We start from the raw sequence: 6,485 nt of genomic DNA on the forward strand, positions 1-6,485 counted from the left end.
TTTTTTTTTCTTCCATTTTTCCTGGTCCTAAAAGGCAGTAATGGGTAACTATCTGAATGTACTTGAGATTGGGCCCAACCAAGAATGCTACAGAATAAATTTATAAATTTGGTGAAGATCCATCAAGCATTAAAGGTATTTCAATTCCGTTTTTAAAGGTGGTCAACACATGTATAGATTTGTTTCAAAACTTTTAACAGTTAATCATATACACTTATAATATGTGTTCAATGAGATCTTGTTTCATATAAGATTTTCACTGGAAGTATTTTTAAAATTTGATTTTCCTATCCTGGTTGCCCAACCAAAATAGCATTATTTTAGCATTATTTTAGCATAAGTATAAATTGAATAAATATATTTTGCCTTGGGAATGATATCAATATAAGAACTTTTGTATTAGAATTGTCGAAGATCTGCATCAAAAAGTATCCATTTTGCCAAAATTCATTAGAAATCCAAGTTTATAAAATCATTATTACGTCCCTTTACCTATCCTGGCTGAGCAGCCAAGACAAATTGAAAAGTAGATGAATTCCTAAACTACATTCTGTTTTAAAAATTGCATTTTGTTTCAGGTTGTTGAAATATCCCAATATTTATCAAATGCAAATATAAAACTAGAGGTTAGTGCAATCTACAGAAATAGCCCACTTTTTAAATAGTTTTATATTACATGGAGGTTATTACAAAATTTTAATAAAAGTAATAAAATGTATATTTCCAGTAGTGATCTAACTCTATGTAATGGGTCTTTTTGCTCCTTAAATTAATCTCTAACAGAATGTTCGAAAACTGAAAAGTGTCATAATTACTGTCCAAACTGAACTGACTACCTTTTTTGTTCTGGCAGTCCCTAAATTGGGTTATGCGAGATAAATTGAAGTAAGACGATCCATCGAGAGAGAGACTATACAAGAATGCTACAGACCAAGTTTTCTCAAGATCCATCAAGTGTTTTGTTTAAGGCTTAAAATACGCTGACCTATTTGAACAAAATAGAGAGGGCTTGAAAGCCTTCATATAAAGATGCTTTGTTGAAGTCATCAGATTACTGTTTTATATACGTTGATCTACTGACTTCCAAAATAATTGGGATAATATCCTGACCTCTAAGGGGCCAGAGTGCACAACTTGAATTTGGTAATCAGTAGTTCAATCTTTTTTTTTTTTTTTTTTTTGTGGGGGTTGGCACAAAATATCTTCATTAGCTAGAGGATACCAGCTCCCACACTCCCCCCTCCCTTTTGCAACAGGTAGTTATACCTTTTAACAGCCTATGTACATCCATGAATAAGATTAGGTCCTTTATAAACAGACAGCTTAGCTCAGCTTGATGCAGAAATGTTTATATATACTGGTATATTAATTTTGCAGTGTGCTGTTCATTGGACAGTCTGGTATAATAGTGTCATAATTAACATATAGGGGCCTCCTTGGCCAAGTGGTTAAGGTTGCCGACATCAAATCACTTGCCCCTCAGCGATATAGTTCAAGCCTCAACAGGGTATTGAATTCTTTCATGTAAGGAAGCCATCCAGCTGGCTTACAGAAGGTTAGTGGTTCTACATTAAGGCACCCCCTTCCACCAACATCAAAAGCTGGAAAGTCACCATGTCCAATAATTGTGTCAGTATGACCTGAAACCCCACAAAATGAACACTCTGCATGCTTTATTGGAAACCACATTTTGATTCTTATCTATTCACTTCATAATACTGTATCCATGTGTATAAAATTTGGAAGTGACATCTATGTTGTACCACAGAAAAGTGGTCTTGGTTTTTCCCTACAGTCAATTATAAAAAATAGTTACAATTTAAGTTATTTATAATAACAACTAAGGGAAGTTCATCTTTAAAAAAAAAATAAAAAAATTGTAAATCCACACAAAAATCCTTATTAGGTAGAGATAGGTCAGATTACACCTCAAAATTGGAAGTAACATGCATGTTGTACTACAGAAAAGTTGTCTCAATTTTTCCCTACGACTAGTAATGAAAAAGTTACAATATAAGCTATTTATAATAATAACAAAGGGAAGTAATTCTAAAGAAGGGACCTGCGCATAACATTCCATCTCATGATGGTGTACAATTGTGCCAAGTTACATAAAAATTCCTTCATGCATGAAGAAGAAATGCCTGGACAAAGTCATTCTTGTATATGAACTTCAGCTTCTAAGTGTGACCTTGACCTTTGACCTAGGACCTGGTTCTTGAGCAATACACTCCGTCTCGTGGAAGTATAATATCATTTTTTATTTTTTGGCCATTTTGTGGTGATTTGTTTGTTTGTTTTGGGTTTAACGCCGTTTTTCAACAGTATTTCAGTTATATAACGGCGGGCAGTTAACCTAACCAGTGTTCCTGGATTCTGTACCAGTACAAACCTGTTCTCCGCAAGTAACTGCCAACCATTTTGTGGTGAACTAAGGCAGCTAAGGCAGTTTTTGAAGACAAGAGGGCCAAGATGGCCCTAGGTCGCTCACCTGAGAAACACACCATAAGACACCATAACAGTGTAAACATGTTTGACCTAGTGATTTCATGGAAAAAAATATTCTGACCAATTATCATTAAAATTGGAGCAAAAATCTTGAGTATAAATAAGTATTTTCTTTGATTTGACCTAGTGACCTAATTTTTGACCCCAGATGACCCATATTTGAACTTGACCTAGATTTCATCAAGGCTATCATTCTGACCATATTTCATGAAGATCAATTGAAAAATACAGCCTCTATCGCAAACACAAGGTTTTTCTTTGATTTGACCTAGTGACCTAGTTTTTGACCCCAGACTATCCATATTCAAACTTGACCTAGATTTCATCAAGGCAACCATTCTGACAAAATTTCATGAAGATCAGTTGAAAAAATTTAGCCTCTATCGCATACACAAGGTTTTTCTTTGATTTGACCTAGTGACCTAGTTTTTGATCCCAGATGACCCATTTTCAAACTCGGCCTAGATTTCATCAAGGTTATCATTCTGACCAAATTTGATGAAGATCAGTTGAAAAATACAGCCTCTATCGCATACACAAGCTAAATATTGACAAACAACAGACAGACAGACAGACGCCGGACATCGAGTGATCAGAAAAACTCACCTGAGCATTGATTTTCTAAGTCCAAAAGGGTGCATAATTTGGCAAAAATGCAGTTATGAGTTATAGGACTTGATGCTATCAGCTAGTTTTATAAACCCGAGGACATAATGTGAAATTTCAATTCAATATCTGCATTAGTTTTGGAGATAGTAACTTGAATGTAAAACTTTAATCAGGATTTTCTAAGTCCAAAAGCGGGCATAATTTGCCCAAAATACAAGTCAGAGTTATGGAACTTGACCCAGTGATGGTGGTAATTGACCTAGAAAAAGAAGAAATAAGTTTCAAAGCTATATGCCTTTAAATGATAGCTGTATGTACCTGCATGCACGCCGACGCCAGGGTGAGTAGAACAGCTAGACTATTCTCGCATAGTCGAGCTTAAAATGTAGGTTATACCATGTTTTTATTTCACACCGTGTAACATATCCTACAGTATAGCCTACAGAACTAAACTGATCTTACTGGTTATATTCTATAAAAATATATCTAGTTTATTTTTCTTTTTATAAGAGTAAGGTCAGTAATTTGGTTGAAAATGCGCTTCCGTGGTGTAGTCAAAAGAAGTCCAAAGTAAATAGATCTTAATTTTCCCACATTTTGTGCAAATTCATTTAAAATGAGTACTTAAATCTCACTTTATCACTGTGAACACCATATCCTTAGGACTACCAGCACATTTTTATGCAATCTCGCCAGGCATACAACATGTTTTTGACAATACAGAAAATGACGTCCGACAACCTTCAACTTTTTCTGGAAGCAAAGAAAATGAAGCTTAACTTGGAAACGATAGTCGCATTTGCATTGGTTTATAGTCAGGGGTCACCCCGTCTAAATGTATGCGCATGGACTTCTTTTTTTTTTTTTTTTTTTTTGCTAATGCATGAAGAGTCAATTTTCAGCAAATTCTAATGATTTGAAAATACATGGGCTTTAGCAGGACATGTCCACAAAAAATTATTTGAACTCGGAATAATGACAAATCCCACAGGAGTCCGTAACGGAGCAAGGGTATATAGAGATTTTTGGAACTTCGTTAAATCGTTCAAAAGGTCCTTTTAGATGTTGTCTGAAAGTGTCATTATATGCCTCAGATGTAAGATGTTTCCGCATTTGAGAGCTGCAGACCTAGACATTTTAGAAATTTTTTAAAAAGAATTTCATGTAATAAATGTTGATTCAACGGAAACATGAAAGGCCATCAGACGCTTATATGTTTTACTAAGTTAGGGTAGCGGAAAGGATATATTAAAACGGGTTTAGGTTATGACCAAAAGACTACTTACTTCATTCCAATTATTTCACAAATATTTTTCTGCATTTCCATTATTTCTTTATGATACTGTGTTACTGGTCACAGTACTATTACTTCATGCTTAAATCATTCCTACACAAACTTACTACCTACATTACAACATACCCTTACTGAATAACTTATTGGTCGATAGCCCAAAACTTTTCAAACCCATGGCTGAAAGGGCTAAGGGGCACATAGTTTTGACTCTTGCCTGGCAAGCCATTCAGTAAGTCTTTTATTACATGACATCAGCAACTTTCATAGTTTCTTCTCTAACTTTTGCTCAACAAAATTAGTCCTACACAACAGAGCTGTTGATAGCACAAATTATCAACCTGTACTGATATAGGGATAGACTAAGTTTGATGAAAATCTATCCGAGTTTGATGAAAATCTATCAAGCAGTTCATGAGAGTTGTTACATGTTATTTCTAACTTTAGCTAAAGTGGTCCCTAAAAAGGGCAGTCTGAGTGCACCCATTGAATATCTTTTTAAAGGACCTTATGGTACTACATACCAAGTTTCAGAAATATCCATCAAGTGGTCCATTAGCTAAGTTGTTTAAAGGTTTTTCTATTTTTAGCTCTAACAGCCACTTAAAGGTCCCATGTGCATCAATTTGAACAAACCTGGGAGAAGACCCTAATACACTGCTACAAAATGAAGTTTGATGAAGATCCATCTTGTGGTTACGGAGAAGTCTTTAATAGATTCCTACGTTTTTACAACTAACCTATTTAAGGCTGACAGTGTAATTATCAAGTTCACTGCAATCTACATACCTTGGCTTTTCTTCTGTCTGTGCATGGGCTCTAACAAACGAAACATACACAATGTCACACACACGGTCTGCCACTGCTTTACCATCTTTGTCAGAATATGTAACTTGAACAAAGCCACCACAACAACATTCTGTCCACGCCTAAAAACAGAGGTAATAATGTTGGCTCTCTCTGTTACATCTAACAAGCTCAGTCAGACATTGCGAATATTTGACAGAACATACATATGAGGGTATGGTCATCCAGTGTGTTTTATTCATGGGGGATAACTCCTGAAGGTAATACATGTATTGCATGAAAATTATGTCCAGACAAATTCAATGATCATCCATGAAAGGCATATCTGATTTCAATCAGTTAAAGCTAGATGTGTGTCCATTAGACACTGGTGCCCCCTCTTCCTAACTTAGCCAAGGACCATATCATTCTCTTTTCTGGCCAAGTGAAATCCAAAACAGAACCCCAGGTGCTCACCTTCACATGCTATATGTAACAAATCTAGGTGAAACATTTTTTAAGATATCTACAAAAGAAACTTTTATGCACTTGATGTGTATTTTTCACTAAGTCAAGGACCACAACTCTGGTCTGGCCGAGTAACAACCAAAACAGAACCCCAGGTGCACGGTGACCTTCGCATGCTATGTAACAATCCATACTGTATTTTATCACTCTGTCAAAACATTTTTGAGATGCAGGCAACACAAAATTTTATGCCCTTTTATGCATATAATAATGGTGCGGCTGTGTGATATCACAATTAAAACCGCAACTGCACAACTTAACATGCTGAATGAATACCCTGTGAGGTTTCATGACACTAGCTCAAATAAGTGCCCCAATTTGAGCACAATTGGGAATGGACCTTATATCATGATGCTACAGACCAAGTTTGATGAAGATCCTTCTAACGGTTTATGACAAGAAGTCGTATAAGAGTATTTCTAATTTTGGCTCTAGTGGCTCCTTCATGTGGTTCATGGGAAAAAGTTATTCAAAGTTATTTCAAATTTTAGCTTTGGGTCCCCTAAAAGGGGCAAAGTGCTCCCATTTGACCAAAATTGTGAGAGAGCCTTATAATGATGCTACAGACCAAGTTTGATGAATATCTATCAAGCGGTTCATGAGAAAAAGTTCTTTAAAGGTTTTTTCTATTTTTAGCTCTTGCGGCCCCTAAAAAAGGGCCAAGGTGAACCATTTGAACAAACTTGATAGAGATCCATGCCAGGATTCTACTGACCACATTTGGTGCAAGTCTGACCTGCAGTTTCTGAGGAGATGTTTACGT

This window comes from Mercenaria mercenaria, chromosome 3, assembly GCF_021730395.1.
Source record: "Mercenaria mercenaria strain notata chromosome 3, MADL_Memer_1, whole genome shotgun sequence".
In the NCBI taxonomy this organism is placed as follows: domain Eukaryota; kingdom Metazoa; phylum Mollusca; class Bivalvia; order Venerida; family Veneridae; genus Mercenaria; species Mercenaria mercenaria.